This window comes from Acinonyx jubatus, chromosome A3 (assembly GCF_027475565.1).
Source record: "Acinonyx jubatus isolate Ajub_Pintada_27869175 chromosome A3, VMU_Ajub_asm_v1.0, whole genome shotgun sequence".
Lineage (NCBI taxonomy): Eukaryota > Metazoa > Chordata > Mammalia > Carnivora > Felidae > Acinonyx > Acinonyx jubatus.
The window spans coordinates 82,498,182-82,518,865 of record NC_069388.1 but is presented as its reverse complement, the minus strand read 5'-3'; the positions used below and the strand labels follow the sequence as shown (position 1 = coordinate 82,518,865).

Sequence of the window (20,684 nt, the reverse complement as noted above, 5' to 3'; positions counted from 1 at the left end):
ACACAGGTCTGGGGAGCAGAATTAGAAAACTTTGGGGGAATGAGCAATATGTGTTTGCTGATAGAAGTACCATATGGCTCATCTTCTTCAATTGCTTTCATTGCGACTCTGATGCTGGAGAAATTAAAGTTTTATTTGATGTGGCACAGCTTAATGAACTGTCTTCTGTTAGGAAAATTGAATATGTTTCCTGTTATTTGAGCACAGAGCCTCCATGGTTTGGCTGATGAGGGATGCATTATGTATTGTTTATTTAGCATTTTGAAAACAAAAGCAAGATATTGAAGGTAAAATTGATTACTGCTGGATTGCATTATATAATCAAGTTTTCTCCTTTTAAATTTCCCTTCACAATCCTTTTGTAGTGTTTTCATATGAGATTGTTGCATGGTTTTTTGTTTTTCAGAAATACACAGGGCTTGGTTTTTATCAAGATACCTTTATTTGTAAACAAGCCACAGGAAACTCTAAACTCAGTAGTGTTATATTTGTAAAGTTCGAAGGAGAATGTTTGGAGATAATGAACATATTCAGCTTGTGTGAATCTAATTGCAAAACTTCCAGTTTACCCCCAGTTGGTTTAGGGAATCCAACATTTGCTAGTTGAAAGGGGGATGTCATTCTCTTTTGTCTGAAAGAGACCACTTCAGAACATGCTGGGGAGGGGCCATAAGGAAGGGAAGAGTTTTTTAATATTTGGAAATACAAACCTCAAAATATCAAATGTAAGATTTTTGAGTTAGTTGTAGGTAAATGAAAAGACCATATTCAACCTGTGAATTAAAAGACAAAAGGAAGCGTATACACCATGAATTTAGATTTTCTTTTTTTTACTAAATAAATCGGATTAAAGAAACCGATCAAAAATATACTTACACGATGAGAAAATTGGCATGTCAATCCATGTGAATGGTCTCCATTCCCTGAAAGAGTCTGCAAAGAGATTCATTTAGCATTTTGTTTAATGCTAAATGTCCATTTTTGTTTTGGATCTGATTGTTTTAGAAATATGAAATCTGACTGATCTCTAAATGATTTTACACCGAATGTAAAATCATCTAATTGCTGTTTCTCTCATTTTCCAGTGAGAAACAATCCTCATATGTGCTGATGACTCAAGCACATGAATCGGCAACAAGCAAGTAGGATAAAAAATAGTTAAAATGAATCAACATTTATCTGGAAGATACAGTCCTGACCCTAAAAAAAAAAAGAAAAAAAAAAAGAGTCATTTATCTTCTGTGTCCTGTGATGTTTTGAAGATTCTGGCAAATATGGCAGTTAAACAAACTTCTCTCACAATCTAAATACTGTCTGTTCAAGAGAGGCTTCCAATGTTTATAGCTCATAAGTAAAGAAAAAAAAAAAAAAAGCTCTGGTATTTTACCAAGAGTAGTGCTCTTGAAAATGTCTCCGAACAAAGTGTTTAAGCAAAACTTTGGCCACAGATATTCTCAATTCCTCATTCTTCCTCTGATTTTTTTTCAGTGAGGTATTTTCATATTCTATCATTATCTTCCCTTTCTTGAAATTAACAAATTAATTTCAAAAAATTAACGCCTGACTATGACCTGGTCATACAAACTTCCTTCAGAAACAGTTGAGAAGAAAACATCACATTTTTATGAACCCCATCTCCTGCCAGGGGCCTCAGAGGAGGAACACCATTATGCATTGTTATCAGCGTGGTGTAATTTGACTGTTGACAAAGTATCCGTGGCAGTGAGAATGAGCGCAGTTAGAAGGGTGGCGGATTGTAATCAAGAAGATGCTTAGCTGTGCAACACTGCATCTTGAGCAGATTTGAATCAACATTGCCTTAAGGGGACACACACACATACCAAAAGAAAAAAAAATCCATTAATTTTTAGAGGAAAATTAGAGTGGCACTTGATGAAGTAAAATTTGACATGCGTTAATTGCTCCGCAGCTCTCCTAATTACAGATTTTCAAATTCTTTTACTGCTGTCACCATGATGGCACATTGTCTTGCTGGACAAATACTGAAATTGCAGATTCGTTTCATCGGGAAGTTTTATGGAGGAAGATTGGACCGTGTCCTCTAGTCTACTTCCAAAAGGTGGACAGCTGGAGAGCAAAGAGGGGTTTTCGGCATTACCTTCACCAAAGATAAAAATAGGCTTGTTAAAACAGTTTCTGTTACAAGACTTACTGTAAAGGAAGTAGGTGCTGATGCGATTTTCTTAAACAGGCGGAAATGTTCCTTTGATACTCATGCCTCTGCTGCATATGAAATATTTCAGGTGGGAAGAAAAAAACCAGTGAAATGCTGCATTATAGACACGTTCTCATATTTCTACTTACAGTCTTCAGAAATCAGAGAAAGGGGATTTTGAAAGGCCATGTCACATTTTTCCCAGGTCTGAAGTGGAGGGCAACAGCATCTCTGGTCCCCCTTCTTATCTAATAGTAATGATGCTGCTCTTTGGCCCTCAGGATGGCACCAAATATGATCCCATAATAATTTTGGTTTCCCTTTTTCAACCCCTCTGTCTAGCCCTTGAACCTCTCTTAATTCATTAACATATCGAGTTTTTTCAATTTTCTATTTTCTTGCAACAACAATATTAATGCCGGGGTGAAAGCTTGATTGGAGCTAAATTACTTGTTACCTGCTGGCATTTATTTATATGGCATTGAATTATAAAGCTTTGCTATTGTCATGCCTTGGGCGAATTGTTTATGACACCAGTAATAGGAGTAATTGTTATTGTTGAAATTACCTGTCAGCTACCCATAGCAGTGGCCCTTGTCCCACTGACAAATAGTGACAAGGGAGAGGTATCCTCCATGCGTCCCCCTGATGGCTTCTCCTCTGATAATAAGAAGTGCAGGGCCTCTGATAATTTGCCTGTCACTGTTGAGCGCAGCTCAGAGAGAGTTAGCCAAATTGTTGTCATTCACTTTGACAAAGACAGCAAGATGCTCCTGTGCAAGAGGAGGATTATCAAAATAAATGAAATCGCTTACACACCCTTTGTTTGGCTCAAGAATTGCCTGGCTTTGTATGAGGTTGTGAGATCAGGGTCCGGTTCTGGGAATACCTCTGTTCATTCTAAGATGAGGATCCCCGGGAAGAAAAGGCCCTTCAGAAGTCTCACTATTTTGCAATTTGCATTAGCTATTTAGAAATTATTTTCGGATATAAAGAAAAAGTCAATAAAATTGTAACAAGAAGTCTGTGGACGTGTGGGCGAATGCATTAGTTTAAAGCACATGTGAAATCCACACCTTTTCTCTCCTGCCTTCCTTTTATCCCTCTTTTTTGTTTTTGATCCATGCAGGCATTCAAATTCAGTAAGTGTGCAAAAATGCACAAATTTCCCAGGTGCGATCAAGTTTTCTTTAAAACTGTAGAAATCTGCATCTTTGACTCTTAAAGCCTTTTAAGATTATACAGTCAAATTTAGGATTATTATTTCAAATGGCTGTTTCCTTTCCATAAATTATCTTTTATTTATGTAATATCTTCATGTGTAAAGAGATAAATGAAACGTAGTTCCAGGTATGAAGCATCAATTATCACAGGCTAACAGAGGAAGCAAAACGACTCTGTTATTGCCAGAGCTCCAATATAAATATTTGCATTTTAAAACCCCTTGATTGCAGCCTGTGAACCTGTCATAGAGGAGAGAGGGGGACGTGGGAGTGGGGGATGGGGTCTGGGACAGTCCACATCTGAAAGAGAACTACTTTAAAGTAATCAAACCTTTGCTCTTATAAAAACCAAAATCATTCACACCATTGCACAAAAAGCATCACTTCACGCTAGGAAAATTCTTATTTTTAAGGGGCCTGTGAGGTTATTCCTCATAGATCTTGACAAATACTTTCTGTTATAAGACGTTGAAAAGAAAAGATATAACTAGGATAAATGTAAAATATTGGCTCCTTATAGGATAGTAATCATCTGTTTATTGGTCTCTACCAGACAAGTAATGACCAAGCCCAGCATTAAGTGCCAGCAACATTGCCTTGGGCCCTTCCCCTCCTAACACTGGCCATCATCTGATTAGAGAACCTCAAAGAAGTCACTATTGCATAATTTTCTGGGTCTTAACAGTGCAGGTTGGCTGGCAGGAAAACTACCTAGGAGGGTTGATAAAGCAACAGTGAAACATGATTTTATTTACTCCACTTACACCGTGCTCTCTGAAAAAAGTCTCTGAGTATCTCAGACGCTGGTGGCTGCACAAGGAACCTAAAATTGGTTCAAATAGGAATCGTGGGAGATGTGGGGGAGGCAGCGGGGTTGGGGGAGGGGGGCAAGACAGGAAAAGTAAAATTATCCATCTCTTAAAGCTTTCCATGAGCTGCACCTAGAAGTAATTAACAACATTGTTATGGGCATCTAGACCTTTTCTTAGGTGTTCTGTATTTAAAGCAGGTAAGTTTCTAGCAGTGCTAAAATCATAGATGCAAAAACATGATGATGGGAATAGAATGAGTTTTTAATTCCTAATAATAATGAAGTCGACGAAAGGCAACCGCTCACTGGTTAACCATGTTGAATGTCCCTGATTAACAAGTGGAAGGCAGTGACATAATTAAGAGGTTATTGGTAGTAATAAAAATGTTCAAACCTGTCTTGGAATGTGATCCCTTTAACAGATAATTTTTAAGAATGTAGCATGTCCTTGCTTTCTCTGTCGAGACACATGTTAGTGATCCCAGGAGGGAAAATAAACATACGTTTTTAAATGAAGATATTTAAAATGTACCCCATATTTCAGCGTGTTGCTGTAACCTGGTCTTTTTTATGTTCCTCCTATAAAACCTAAATTAAGCCTCTTAGGAGTGGTTTTGCTGTAGGCTTCGTCTAAAAACACAATACATTTTAAATGGTTCCAGTACTTGAGCGCACTTTAACATGTGATCACTACCGTGCATTCTCTTCCCCCCTCTTCCAAGCAGCAGGCTTTTAAAAGGATGAGCCTTCTTTAAAATTTAGCTTCATTTGAAATGTAAACTTTTAACAAATAGTAATTGCTCCTGTAGCTCTATTGATAAAGTGACTGGCAGCAAATCTTTCCTCTCTCGTGCTCTCTCTCCGTCTCTGTCTCTCTCTGTCTCTTTCTCTCTCTCTCTCTCTCTCTCTCTCTCTCTCTCTCTCTCTCTCTCGTAACATTTTGAAACACCCATCAGTGTCAAAGGAAACTGCACACGTCTCCTTTGCTGCTCTAAATAAGGCTCAGCAATGTTAAGAAAAATGTCAGAAAAAGCTCAGTGGATTAAAGTAACATTTCTGCACCATGTCACGGAGAATGGCAGGGCAGACTGGTCTGCATAATTCTGAAAGATATCTCGTGTAAAATGCTTACTCTATAAACCAAATGAAATTTTATTTGGAAAGATTTAAGATTGTATTTGATAACATACAACATCCAGTTGTTTTTCTAGATCCTGTTATTCCTTAAGATGCCTTTGGTATGTATTTTTTAAATCAGAACAATAATACACTCTTCTCTTTGTAACATGTTTCTCCACCCGTGTGCAGCGTTAAAATACATTGCAGACTCTTCAAAGCATTTTTCTTTTCTTTCTCAAATTCCTAGGATGTTCATTCAGTGAAAGCAGTAAAAACGCTGCGCTTTTGCGCATGCAAATTTATTGAGCTAATCAGTCCTTTTTCACCTTAAATAAAATTTGTATATAGCTTTGGAGATTCTCAGAACCGTTCGCTTATAGATATAAAAAATAGAGAGAGAGCATTTACATTTCATTCATGTATTAAAAATAAATTACTGGCTTGAGATTTTTAGTTTTGTTCTATTTTTTTAAAGAATATTCAATAATTGCAAAAGAGTATAACGGTAGTAACATATCTCATAGTATCATAAGTATGTAATTAAAACTTAACAGTTAAAAAAGAAAATAATGCACAGATTCATTACTGGATACCAACAGACACAGCAAAATTAGTTTTACAGAAACAAGGTAAATCTCAGCTGATTTTAAGTATAAACTTTTTCAAAACGGCTTAAAAATGAATTTAGACAAATTTGTCTCTTAACCTTTAAAGATTTCCTGCCTGTTTCTGTATGTCCTTTATTACATTAATTTTTTATTTAAATTACACCATTAACTGGATATGAATTTATCAAGAATACATGTATTGATTTATAAAACAGTACCATTAATTATTATAATAGCTAGATGTAGCTGATATTACAAAGCCATTTAAAGGTTTTTAATATAACTTGGACATACATAGATAGATAGACATTATGGACAAGACTACAATTTAAACTGGCTACTAGCAGTTAATGAAATCCTTGATTTATATTCTAGTTTAGAGATTGATTATATTGTTGCTTTGTAAAACTATTTATATTATGCCATTTTTCAAAGGATGTCTCAATAAAAAAGCTAAATAAAATATTCAGTCAATTCCCAAAGCAGATTTTGTTTTCTATATTTTAAATGCTAGTGAAAATAATTGATTGTGTGTGTTCCAAGCTTTGTCATTTCCATTCCAGAGGTGGCTTTCTTGATGGGAGCCTCGTTTGCAATGCACACTTTCACACACTCTTGATCCTTGCAGAAACAAACCCCTTCTCTTTATTTCATTACCAACATCGTTCCCCGCCACCCCCCCCCAAAAAAAAAAAACAAACCCATGTATATTTCACAAAACCCGCACATCAGGACACATAAGTCTTTTTGGCATCTTTTATGTTATGCATTTTTTTTTCCTTAAGGTTGTGGAAAACTGGGACTTACCCCAAAGCCGCAAAGCAGGCAATCACGAAGAGTATTTGGGTAAGAATGCAATCTGAAGAGAAAAAAAGAAAAATGAGGAAGAATATAAGCAAATAACTGTAACACTTTCAAATTACTTTTCAAATGATAATTAGCCAATGCATAGATTGAAAGTTAAATTCTTTTCACACTGTACTTGGTTTGGGTCTCCTAGTCTCTTTATTTATATCACTTTTCCTTGCCTGGCAACATATGTTACCGATTTATTATAGTATTTTTACTGTTAGCAGACAAATCTAAAGGCTAGCTGAGAAGGCTAGCTTCATCTGATGACTTTCACAACAACTGCAGGGCATCCTTGAGGGTGAGCCAATAGGCTCTTTTGAAGCTATAATACTATTAACCATTTTGATGCCGAAATATTCCTTACGGCTAAAGTTGTTTCTCTTTTTGTAGGTGCTCTGGGTTTTGCATATACAAAAGTTTAATGTAAATGATTTGTTTAGTAAATATTTCACTAGCCTTCTAAGCACTTTCTTCCATGTGTCCTAAGTTGCATAAAAGCCACATGAATGCTTTGGTTTCTTTATTTTCCCTTTCTTTTACAGGACACTGAAATCTGGACACACATTTATAAGTAAACAGCTATCAAGCATCAACTTAAGTTGTCACTTCCCCCTCCCCCACGCCATTAATTTTCTGCTATGCTACTAAAAGAAACAAATAATCTTTTAGAGTTTCAATGATCACATCTCTGATATATGTACAGTCCAGAGAAGTAAAGTTCAAGCAAGAGAGATTCTTTTTGACCAAGAATCTGAAATTACTTGGCAAATTAAAGGTGCCGTTTGTTATGGCCATTTCAATGGCTACGTGGTACTAGCCAAAGGTTTATGCCTTTTAATACCTACGCATGAAAATGTTTTCGAATTGTATTTGTTGACTAAAGCTATTCATTTGAAAGCTGCCGAATAACAAACTTCCATCTTTGATCACCTGTAATTGACTTCAGACCAAATTAGCTAGTTACTTGAATTTAAAATCTTGTTTAAAAACAATCTCTTTCTCCACTTAAATGTCCCACGTGGCGTTCACTTCCAACTTCAGGTACATTTTATAGACTTTCTTCTGAGCATGCATGGCTTAAAATTTTAGAAATTAAATCTCAAATTTTGGAAGCCAGTGTTTCTGGTCTACAAGGTCCAGCTCAGCCACTAAAATTTTAATGTAATTTTGATATTAGAATTCAGCCAATAAAACCGAGATTATTCATGGCCACACTTAGGGGTCTCACTATCCAGAAAGTGCATTTTGAGGACCTGGAATGCACCCTGCACCTCTGAGATGCAGAAGGTGCCTAAGAGGTATTGTCTGTCCAAACACACCTAGCACAGTAGACGGTCTTCAACCCATAGCCATAACTTTCCAACGTGTTTCAGAAACACCACCAATTTGGTTTTAAAATATTTGCATATAGAATTTGCTTTTGGAACAGGTGGTGAAATAACTACAATCCATCTCACCATTCAGCTAATTCTATTTTTCCTTGATTAAAAGTTCGCAGATCTTCATCATTTATACTTCAGTATACTGGCCATAAATTTTATTTTAGTATTAATTATAATTATCCCAGCACAATAAGTACATTTTATATTTATTCATATATAGATATGCAGCTTCGTCTTAGTCTAATGTCAGTTAATCTTTAAGTGGGTTTATTGTTAATACCTATTGTCAGATATTTACGGTATTTATTTCTCTTTTGTCCCCAGGAGGCATCTTATGGTGACTATAGGTAATTTTAAGTCAGAAGCAATTATGATCAACAGGACTTGAGCTTCAGAGAATGAGGCCACCTTTCTGAAAGCATAAAGGCACAGCAATTCTGAAAGTGATTGTGTGTAGGGTTATCAATACCCAAGTGACTCAGTGCTAGTCCTGTCATTCCATGAATGACTCTATCCTAAAGGCAGTGATGAGGACAAGTCAATTTAAATATTAATTTTCTCATAAAAAAAAAAGTGAAGGGAGACAACACCGTAGAAGGCCCTGGAGTTTCCTTCTTCAAAAAATTATACTCTTGAACAAAAATTGAATCTTCAGTAGGATTTTATCCCCATATTTAGAAGCATGCCAACTGTGAGAATGGCGATCCAAGCTCCTTGATGCTTTTTTTCCTTCTAGACTAGGTCCTTCCTCCACTCCATGACACAGTGCCCTTAGTAGAGGCCATGGGCCTGCTTCTCTGCTTCTCTTAATCTGCCCTGTCCACCCACCACGTCCTCTCTCCCTCCACCACCTTAAAACAGGTGCTTTTTAAAAACCTGAATTTAAAAATACAGGTTCCTCTGGCTTCCTGACTGGGGCTCTGTCATTATCATTCTGTAATGTATCTAAATGGCCCCTTACAGCAACTGGTCCAAGGCTAAGCTGGGATCCCCACTTCTCTGTTGTTCTCTCACCTCCACCCTGACCCCCAAGGGCCACCCCCCTGCTTTCTGTTTTGTCCATCACCTCAGTTCTTTTCCCTTGTTTCTGACCTGCACTTTTTCTGGATCAGACGCAGGCAGGTTGAGAGGTAATGAGAACCAGATGGACATAGCACAGAAATTGCCCAAATGGGTATGAGAATGTGGGGAGCTGTCAGGCATGGAGAGAAGCTGGAATTTTTCAGCAATAAAATGGGATTTATCGCCACTCTACCACAGTCATTGCCGACAACCGTTTACCTTGACAGAAACCCCATTCCAATAGGCCACGCCGATGCAGATTCTTTTTTCCCAAAGAGTGATGATTGGTATTTGTTCTAAGGCTCAAATGGCCTGCACTAAAGGTGAAGCATTAGGCCAAAGTCCTGTATTCCCCACTGAGGCAAATGAACCTGCTAAAATAAGTTCCTTCCACAATGGCTGTGTAATTGAAACCAGAAAGTGAGAGAATTTGATAAATTGCTTGACCCTGAAGGAATGTTAAGGTCATAAATTTTCATTGCATTTTTTCTCTCTCTTTTTTTTATTTTTATATATTGATTATATTTAGTATTTGCTTCAAAATTCAACAAGCTTACAGATCATCAGTTGTGGCCCCAGGGGAGAGCACAGTAAATCATCAATTAAGAGGGCAGGGGCCATTCTCGCCTCATCTTCCAGAGAGGACTGTCAGCTCCTCAGTATGCCAAGGACAGTCATGGAGGTGTCTTACATCTCAGAATTATTCCAACTTTGCACGCAATTTGTCCTAGCGTGGACAAAGTCAAACCCACAGGAAAGATTTTTTCTCAGAGGGTACTGCTCTACTTCTATCATTTAAGAATGATGAACTGTTAAGAGGCTGGCAATCCATTTACAGCGATCACACCCACGTCCCTTTTTCCCCTGGAACCTAAAAGTAAGAACAATTGTATTTTAGTTTAAAAAAAAAAAAAGGCGCTCCTCCTTTTTAGGTAAATTGAAAGTGTGCCTGCGTGTGTGTGCGTGTGTGTGTGTGTGTGTGTGTGTGCGCTTGAAAGTACCCGCACTTCTGAATGCTGGTTTTGGCAAGTCTGCTTTGAGATCTTTCAAACTTACTTTTTTAAAATCTGGATTATCTTAATGTGGAAATAAAACATAGGTCATAAAAACAGCCCAAACCACATATTACATAATGTAAAAAGGACTGAAATACTAAAGTCATCACATAGTAGCGAATTTCTACACATCTTGCTTGAAGGCTTGACCTGTTTTTCTAAAAAGTGGATAAACTAAGCTTGTCAGCATTCTAATTTAGTTGTATTTTCTACCAATTGCTGGTAGTGATATATTACAAAGAGAGTGTGTGTTTCACCACTCTACCAGGTTAAATAATTTCTTGATAGCCAAAACTCCTTATCCTTGAAAATTTTAAAGAATAACCTATCTCCTTTGTGTTTATGTGCTTGGCTTGTTCTCACTGTTAAATAAATAAAATCAGGAGTACTTGATCACTAACGCATAGCTTTCTGCTCAGATTTTTCAGACTTCAAAAGACCCAAACTGGGATGCAGAGTGGAACTTCTGAGTGATCGCTGGGACAATTTCTCTAACTTAGGAAAGATTCGTGCTGATTTCTTTTCAACTATTAATGATCAGTTTACAGACTGAAACCAATACTAGCTCTAGGATGTTTAAGTATTAAATAAGCACATGGACTTTTCTTTAAAACCAGCTAAACGGTAGAAGAAAAGAGATAGTTTAGGTTGCCTTCCTTAAAGTATTATCAAGAGGGGTGAGGCTAAATAATTTCCAGCCCTATATCCTACTTTATTTTGTTCAAAAGTAATTAATGACAATATTTATTAAGAGTATTTCTATCTCAATTTTTTTCTTTGGTCAAGTAAAGGAATGGGAAAGAGAGTCCACAGAAGGAACCAATTCGAGTCCTTGTTATTACAAAATGTAAAAGTCAGAGAATTTGTGAGTGATACAAAGTGGTAAGGAATAAGTAGGACCAGAGCTGTTGGAAATCTTAGAATCTGGCTCCAAAGTACAGGGAAGAAGATAATTTTCATATGTTAGTGCTTATATGTATATAAATATTCAAATAAAGGGGCGCCTGGGTGGCGCAGTCGGTTAAGCGTCCGACTTCAGCCAGGTCACGATCTCGCGGTCCGTGAGTTCGAGCCCCGCGTCAGGCACTGGGCTGATGGCTCGGAGCCTGGAGCCTGTTTACGATTCTGTGTCTCCCTCTCTCTCTGCCCCTCCCCTGTTCATGCTCTGTCTCTCTCTGTCCCAAAAATAAATAAAAAAAACGTTGAAAAAAAATATTCAAATAAGAATTCAGCAATGATCTGTCTTCATCTTATAGAGGGGAGCTCATGATGTACACATGATCTACCTTTAATCTAGCAGCTTTGTCCGTGTTAAAAACGTGGCTTCCTTCCTCTATACTTGAACATTGTGTTGCAAGGCTGCTTCAGAAAAACAAAAAATAAATATATGCATATGTATGTATATATACATACATGTAAGTATAAATAAAATATGAACAGAAAATGGCTTCAATCACTAATATTTTTGCAAACTAATGTTCAGCTGATGCCCCTCAATTTTATATTGCATCACATTAGTGTCATAATGGTAATGACTAGCCTTTATTCACTAACAGTTTGAGTCAGCACTTTGAGACATTTTCAAATTAGGTCATACTGCACATTTGTGGCTGATACAAAGGTTGATTAAGAGAGCTGCACAATTTTAAAGTGATGTGGTGTGAGTTGAATTAAGTTCTCTCTGATAGTTACGGGAAATGTGAGCCACCATAACTAAGCAGAAATAATGTATGGGCTATAGGGGGAGAATATATTTCCACAGAGTGCTTGAAGTCATACTCATTTACAATTTCACAAAGTCCTCTGTCTGTTATGGAAGAATTCTATCATGGGGCCTAGAAACAAGCAATGAATTACAATAAGGACACTGGAGGCCTGGTCCTCAGTCCTGTTGCAGTGAAAGTCAGTTTTTGCCTTTAAGTCCCTTTTGATCTTCTCAATAAAGAGCTTCCCCCCCCCCCCCCTTCTAGACACTGACTACTGCTTTTCTGAAGTCAAAACGATCCTGTGCCACAACCAAACCATTTACCCATAATGTGATGAGGCTGAGGTCTGGCTACATTGCTATGCAAGCTGGACCTGAAGAGAGAAAAAAAGAAAAGAAGGACAAAGGTCAATGTAAAGTGATATTATCATGACAGACCCCCAACCTCACCTAAAACGTGTAAGCACAGGACCGGCTTTAATTCACCCAGCACTGCCAATGAATTGTAAAAATGGCTCCTGAAAGGCAGAGCACCTTTTCATTGGGTTTAAGAGGAACAAAAATAAAAGCTGAAATTCTTACTCCGTTTGCTCAAAAAGGGCCAAAGTAGCTGTTAGTCACTCTATATTGCCCTCTATGTAGCAGAAAGGAGCCAGAGAATATTTTTCTAGATAAATACATATATATTTTTTTATTGTGCAAGTGGCCTTAGAAGCCAAGGAACCTGTAGAAAAACTGCACCAGTGCATGGCACTGAACCGAAAGAAAAGCTCCTTCCTTGGCCAGCAGACTTTGGTCCCAAGGACACAAAAGGAGGTCCCTATAGTTTCTCTTGCACAGACACCTGGCTTTCTTTGCATAGGCATCCTGAAACACAGTGTGATCAAATCACATTGGATTTCTGTTTTTGTTCGGATTTCTGGTTTTGTTCTGCTTTTTCAAACTTCAACTTCCCATGCAAACCTTTCTGGGCTTCTGGATTCTGTCCCTGTCGGGAGGGACATTACAGGATGTGCTGCCCTGCCCCCTGCAGACCCCTTACCTCCAGTTTCTTCTCAGTTTTTTAGGAATTCCATCTGAGCTTTACACGGAAGTTTGGGCTGAACTTGTTTTCTCAGGGAGAAGACATAGGCAGAGTAAGCAGGACAGGGCCCCGCTTAAAAAAAAAAAAAAGTATACATGATTAAAAAAATAATAATAAATGCACCTAATTAGGAATATAATGTAATAGCCACAATCATTCTCAATATTTATAAATATGCTTATATTCCAGGCTCCTTATGATTTGCACAAGAATTAAAGGCAAACAGTCTTCAGAACTTGAGAGGGATATAAACAAGAACTCTTTGGAAGGAAGAGAGGGAAGGAAGGGAAGAGGAAAAACACAGGGAAGGAAGGACGAGAAAGGAAGATGGATTTCAGCTCTTTCTGTCCCAGCGAGGACCTGCTCCCAAGGTGTCCATCCCTGTTCACTGATTTCTATCCTTCAACTGTGAAAGTTACAACCCATGCGAGTGGTAAGCAGTGACCCATACTGCCTTCAATTCTGCTGTCATGAATCTCTTGCTTTTTAAATGTTTATTTATTTACTTGAGAGAGAGAGAGAGAGGGAGAGAGAGAGCAGAGGAAGGGCAGAGAGAGAGGGAGAGAGAGAGAATCCCAAATAGGCTCCGTGCTCTCAGCACACAGCTTGATGCCACAAACCACGAGATCACGACCCGAGCCCAAATCAAGACTGGGACACTCAGCAGACTGAGCCACCCAGACGCCCCATGATTTTCTGGTTACTACACACAACCAATAGTTCTAATAAGCTGTAGCTTAAATTTGGATAACTCCTGGTTCTTGCTGAGCTACAGAGGTTGCTCTGGGCGGAGCAATCTGATGATTTATCACAAAAGCAGAAGTCACGGAACGTCCTGTGACCCAGATTAAAACACAAATATCCCTGGGTTCATAGTCTGCCAATTAATACCTGAAGCAATGGCAGCGCTATGTCTCAAGCACATACATTTTCATTTTGAACACACCCCTGGTGTGTGCAATCACTTAATTTACATTTTCAAAAGGTCACTTGTGGTGCTCGCTAGAAGCGACTATATATTTTCCTTATTTTGAAGTAGGCTAATTTGCCTACCTTGCACACCTTTCTGGCCACTGGGATGACAGATATCTGATTCAGACATAATATCGCAATGAATAGATAAAAGTAGTTTTGCCATTTTGTTAAGCAATTAAGGGAATACTTGAGTTTCTCCAACAGTTTAATTTAGTACACAAGAATAGCATCTATGAGCTATGTTTATTAATAGTGGGTTTTTTATTATTATTTTCCAGAACAGATACAGTAACATTACAGGGGTTCAATATGACTTTTGATGATCTGGCATGCAGTGATTAAATAAGGTTAACCCTCATTTTATATGCTAATAGGATATTTATAATCTCCACAGCATATCCAATTTAACGATTTTATTCTCTGTTGTTCAGAAAGTATTTCTTATTAGTGAAAGAGAATACCCTTACATTCACCACAGATGCTAGTTTAATTGGGCTTGAGTGCATTGTGTATAATTAGTCCACTTCTCTAATATTTCATCTATAATTACACAATGAACAATGTGCTTAAATTTCATAAAATTAGTGGGTTCAAAAGAAAGACTTCAAAAAAAAAAAAATAAGCATTCCATTTTCAAGCTTTCCCAAGCCTTACTGAGAGCCCAGTGAAAATACAGTTCAGGCCAGTGTGAGTTCCGTGAATGGTGAATGGATGCCCAAAGGCTCTGAAGTTAAAAGCAAAAATAATGGTCTCCCTTAGCTCCATTCATCCCACCCAATGACAATGTTAGTGGCAAAACTGTTTGGTCCAGGCCCAGCTGTCACTGGAGAAACAGGATTAAAATCCCCATATACTATATTCCCAAGGTCCCTGCAAATGTCCGTCTTCAAGAAGGTATTTTGAATGTCAAATCTGTTTGGTTTGGGGTTTGGGTATTTTTCTCCCCCAGCAGTTAGAACTAGTTTGGGCAAACTCATTTCAGATAGAAGCCTATGAAGTTTATCACGGAAACCAACTTTTAGTTCTGTTAGGAGTGTGACCAAATAGAGAAAGAGGGGGAACAAAAACAGTGAGAGAATCTGGTTTGTGATTTTGAGCTTTTCTTTATTGATTGGAGGAAGTTAGAGGAGACTCTGAGTGTGCAGGTGTGTGTTGCCCATTTTAGTTCAAATGAGGCTATTTTTACACTGGCAGGATACTTAACTTGCACAATTAAAAAACAAAAAAGAACAAGGACAAATGAAAAATGTATTGTAGGGGTTAAGAGACTTTTTCAAGGGCCACAGGTAGCCTTCATTTTCAGTGCTATCCAGCTCAGGAGAGTTAGCCAAGGTCAACAACAGGTCCACATGTCCCCTTCAATGTGCCTTCTCTTGTACCCCTAAAATATCCATGTTATAAGGTTCCTAGAGGTTCTTAGTTCCTCATTTTGCTTCCAACATGTTTGTTCCACTTCTACCAACGAGAATGACAATTGTCAAAGTGATCACTGGGACCTGGCAGACTACCCATTGGTCAACAAATAAAGACCCCCCCCCAAAAAAAAAAACTTCAAAAAGAATCACTTACCTTTTGAACCCAGAACCTACAAGGAAAAAAACAGTTGTTTGTTGTAATTGTCAGGATCTACTCAGGAAAATAGAATCACCACCAGACAGTCAACAGAGGGATTTAAACTAGGGAACTAGTTACAAAGGTGTTGAAAGAACTGAAAGGTCAAATGGAAGCCACCAAGAGTTTGGTAATAGCAGGAATCCACTGCCATCCCTAGATGGAAGGGACAGAAGGAAGGGAACAGGTTCCAGGACCTCAGAGGAGATCCAGCTATGGCCAGAACCACCTCCAAAGCACATGGGGGCAGAGGGTGGACTATTCCAGCTCTCTCATCCACCCTACTCAGAGGGTCCTTTTGCAGAACCTTTGTAGAAGCCAGATGGCAATGTACTTTGCAGGGCTGAGCCCCCTAGACTATGAAAGAGCAAGGTAAGAGCAGGAATGGGTCTAAGAGCAAACAGATACATGCCCCAAAGCATGGTTCCTTCTCAACAAGACTTTTGTGTGAAGATAAAATTCCAAATGAATCCCGGTGTGAATTCGGTAGAAGAAAATTGATATTTATTTTGTTTTCAAATTCCCAGTGTGCTATATCTAGGAGTGCCCACTAGGAAAACAGCTATCCTATTGAGGTTAAACACTGAGCAAACTCAATATATTTCACCTGTGTGGATTAAAAGGCGATACAGGTGCTTAAAAGGTTGAGGGCACCCTCAATCCCAAACCCCCGAAGTTGTTTGTCAGGGTTATTTCTACCCCATATGTCATTTTCTACCCCAGTGTGGCCTACCAGTGGCAGTGTGAGGTGCAAACAGAAGGTCATTCTTGACTTCAAGTTTTCTGGTCTCATAGACTTTGTACAACCCAGACAAAGATGGAAGGTTTTATTCAGGATGCTTTGCTGCATCCCAACTGAGTAACCATAGATCATCTATGTTCCATGCTCCTTCACTGTACTGCTGCCCCATGGCCAGAAGAGAGCAGGACCATGGAAAAGCTGTTGATTCTATTGTGCTCATAACCCTTTATTCTTCCCGGACACCTGCTAACACTAACAGGGTTTGTTGTTCAGGCTCAGGGACAATGTCACCTTGAAACCTAGACACAAGTGCACTTTCAACATTTAACATCTTATCTCCCTTCCCCTCTATTTTCAGCCATATCACTTGTCCATTACAATACATGCTGCAGTTAAAAGAGATTTGCATTTGGTCCTACAAAAATGAAGATTTCATAAGTTGGCTTTTTTTCCCCCCTCCTGACCAGAATCCATATTACTTGAAAAGAGAAAGGCCAAAGGGAAATTATTGCTATTTTAGACAGCAGCATAAATTTTCTTCCTATTTTTAACCTAGCTTTTAATTTAATAAGTTTTATGACCCTTATATTAAGTACATATGTTTTACAAGACATTGTGTCCCTTGAGTCACCCTGAATTTGCTCTACTGTACCAGAGTTAAATGAATGAATACCATGTTTCTGATTTTAGTTCACCCTGCATTTGATCCTTATAATATGCCTGGTAAACCTTCATAAAAACAGAGAACTCAAAGGCCATCTAAAGGCTAGCATATATTGTTTTAAATGAAATGAATGAATATGCATCCCCCTGAAGTATTTTAAATTTCGAATTTCTCTCCTACTGGTGTTTGTAATAAATAATTAAGGACATACAGAGTAGTGGAAATGGTCTCTCTCCTTCAGAACTAGCAACTAAGCATACAAACACCTTTATGTGTTTATTCCATTGGCCAATGCGCAGACATCATTCCTTCAAATTAAGGTTTCAAAATTGTAAACAACCAGATTTGGCGCTCTGAAGTGATATTAACTTCCTTCTGCAAGAAGTTCTATTATCATGTGTTCATGATCATTTGAAAATGAGTTTGGTGCTACTTAAACATAATAGAGGGTCTCACCATTCCTAAGAGAAAGACTATTTGAATAATAATTCCATGTCTACGTAAGAATAAATTTTTGAATTCATAGCAGAATGGAGAAAAACACCTACAGTGTTAGTGGAGAGGTGGGTTTAGTAGTTAGTAGTTGGTTAATGAAGATGTAGGTTTTCCTGAGTTTCCTGTGCGGTGGGCAGTGGGTAGGAGCTGTGGGAGCAGAGGAGTAAACAGTGCAAAAATGAAACAACCTTGCACTGGTGACAAAACTTGTTTCTTCGTTGTTAAGATGTAGCAGATTTTTATATCCTACCAGAGTACAGGAGCTATTGATTAGCTGAATATTCAACCAGAAAATCTTTATAATGTAATAAGATTTGTTCTGAAATATGCTTTATAAATTTTCTGCTTCAATTCTGATTTTCAAATGGTTTCCCTACATATGCCAAAGTTTAGTAAATCAAGAGCCTACTAAAAGTGCATTTTAGGTCAACGAATTGAGGGTGGCTTAAACTCAAGATGGCAAAATTAGCCTTTACACCACAGTTTCAGATTATGTGCCAGACTGTATGACTGGGTACACTTAAGTTTACTAATGTATCAAATCCAATTCAAGAAGCCATTAATTTCTTTCCTTTTCATTTTGTTTGCTTTTGTCCTACTTCAGTGACTTTGAAGGACATGACCTTAAAATATAATTGGTTATTCAGTAGAACTTCCCTCAAAGATCTACATAAGAATTGATGTTTATTTCACAATCGTGTATAGGCTCGAGAAAATTGATATGTTGCCTTGCGATTTTATTGTTAGAGGAAACCATCCATTATTTTCAAAAGGAAAGAATCTCAGCCTCTCTATATTTCATTTCAAAACTGAGTGACCAAAATACTAGACCTGTTTGAAATCTATTTAAATATTTGGTACCTTATAGATTATTTGCATTTAAAAGGCTTTTTGTTTTGTTTTTTAGAAAACATGTAAGAGTCTCTAATATCTAGAAACTCTTGGTCATTCAACCATCTATGTTATGGCTACTCAGCTGGGAAATACAGGTTAGGATGGACTGTTGGCATTAGGCTCCAGGAAAACCAGGGCTGGCCATTTTAGCCCGTCAGCTAGAACTCCTGGTCACCTCCCAAGGGGCAAATTGATGTCAAGTTCTGCTGTCTGTCAGGATTAAGTGCCTGTTTGCTTTTTCACTAACATGTGGTTTGAGAACAAAGCAGCTCAAATCTCCTCAGTCCCTAACAAAGCATCTCAAATTGCTGAGTAAAATTCCTTAATCCCCCATCTTAATCTGAAAACACCATCAGGCATGGTAGGACACTGTGGTCTCTTTTTGTGTTGCTTCTCCTCTCCACCCACGCCCCCCCTTCCCCATTCCTGACCACCTCCTCCTCAACACTGCCATTAACATGTGCATTTGACTCCCCCTTGTAAATGATTCTTCAACAGAATATTAGCCAGTTGGAAATTCAGGTAACTTGGTCCACGATCATGCTGGTTGTAGTCATTTCTATTCCTTGTCAGCTTCCTTTTTAAAAGTGAAGGGAAAAAATAAAGATCATAACAGAGGGATTGATTAATCCCCCTCACATACCCTTGAAGGTTTTAGGTACACAAACAGTATCCTCAAAAAGTTTTAATGGACAGGATTTAATTGCTTGTTTGCAATATTTGTCAACTCTCAGTCAGAAGTCAAAAGGATATGGGGATTTTGCACACAAACCCAGGATATTTTCACTAAGGTAAGAGAAGGAAGCAAAACCAATTTCAATGACTGGTTTGAAACTGTGAAACAGTCTTTGTTAACATGCATGCCGCAGTTAAAAGAGAATCAGCATTCAGAAAATAGTTCACATTATTTGCATATGTTCATTACATATTAAGGATGAAGACTTTATCCATCAACTACAGTTGAAAGGCTTCAACTTTTTGCTGCCTTAATTTGCAAAGCATTCGAGTCTGCACGTTGAATCACATGAAACCCTATTTCAACACTTCATGAGATCTTTCTTTACTAATTTTAGTTGAAAATTGAATTACTAAATTTTTCTATGGGGGATTTTCCAGAGAGCTGCCAAATTAAGTTCTGGTCTTAGGGAGCTGAAACTAACTCATGGCAGTTATCTTTTTTTTTTTTTTCTATAGGAAAGTTGAACAAGATTCACCATAAAAAAAATAATAATAAAATCAGAAAACTCTACCCCTTCGCTCCAAAAATTTCATTCAGTTGAATGCCAAGATAGATTCTGGGAGTGCCTGGGTGGCTAGTTAGGTTAAGCGTCCAACTTCGGCTCAGTCATGATCTCACACTTCATGAGTTCAAGCCCTACATCAGACTCGATGCTGTCAGCACAGAGCCTGCTTCAGATCTTCTGTCCCTCCTTCTCTCTGCCCCTTCCCTGTTCTTTCGCTCTCTCTCGCACTCAAAAATAAATAAACATTAAAAAGAAGATTCTGATCTAGTAGATTCTCACTCTTTTTTTCCTCCTCTTTCATAATATTCTCCTCCCTAAAACAAGTGAAGTGAATAAAACCCCTTTCCCCAGAAATCTTGGGCTCTGTTGTAGTATATATATATATATATGTATGTGAAAACTGGCAGTAAAGTTTTACAGAGAGTGCAAAAGTAAGAAACCTAAAACTTTCAAACACCTATGAAAATAGCACCTGTACTATATTTAATACTATCTCTTTCCCCATTTTTCTTCCTGGCATTTTTACTTTCTACAGGGATGGGTGAAGGGAAAAAGCAAAAGAAAAGGGACCTGCAAACATCATCATTCTAGTTCAAGCCTTCGTCGCCAACCATCCCTTTGAAATGTTAACCCTTATTAGAAAAAAAAAAAATAATTGGAATTCAGCTACAAAACATCACATTTCTTTCAGTAAATTCATTTATCCTCATACAATTCCCACTTAAACAGTGAAGAAAAAAAAAAAAGGCTCCCTCCCCAATTCAGAAATGATTATCGTTTACAATTTTCAGGTTTTTAAGCTCATCACTTTTAATATAAGAAAAATAGAAAATCTGGGCAGTTGTTGCAGCCTCCTAATCCATAGATCCTCAAACATGAACCTTTCCACCCTAACCCCAAGGTTGAAGGCAATGACCTCAGATGACCTAAGTAAGAGCAGTAATCCCAGAAAAGCTTGATAATACAACATAGTATGGGTAAG

At 37.9% G+C, this 20,684-nt stretch overlaps 2 long non-coding RNA genes across 4 annotated transcripts in view; one reads left to right on the top strand and one right to left on the bottom strand.

Annotated features, from left to right (window-relative positions):
• LOC113603221 (uncharacterized) overlaps window positions 1-1,320 on the top strand; it is a 51,648-nt gene extending 50,328 nt beyond the window's left edge. Inside the window, exon 7 of one of the 3 annotated variants that reach the window (XR_008289364.1) lies at window positions 1,086-1,320. This is a non-coding gene — a long non-coding RNA (uncharacterized LOC113603221). The remainder of the gene's footprint in view (window positions 1-1,085) is intronic. The other 2 variants (XR_003424766.2, XR_008289365.1) reach the window with 2 other exon arrangements.
• On the bottom strand, window positions 420-14,255 carry LOC128311216 (uncharacterized). Its single transcript, XR_008289366.1, has 3 exons — window positions 13,036-14,255; window positions 12,318-12,367; window positions 420-6,796 (listed from the first exon to the last, which is right to left on the bottom strand). It is a non-coding gene; the product is annotated as an uncharacterized LOC128311216 (long non-coding RNA).
• Window positions 14,256-20,684: the final 6,429 nt, after the last annotated feature.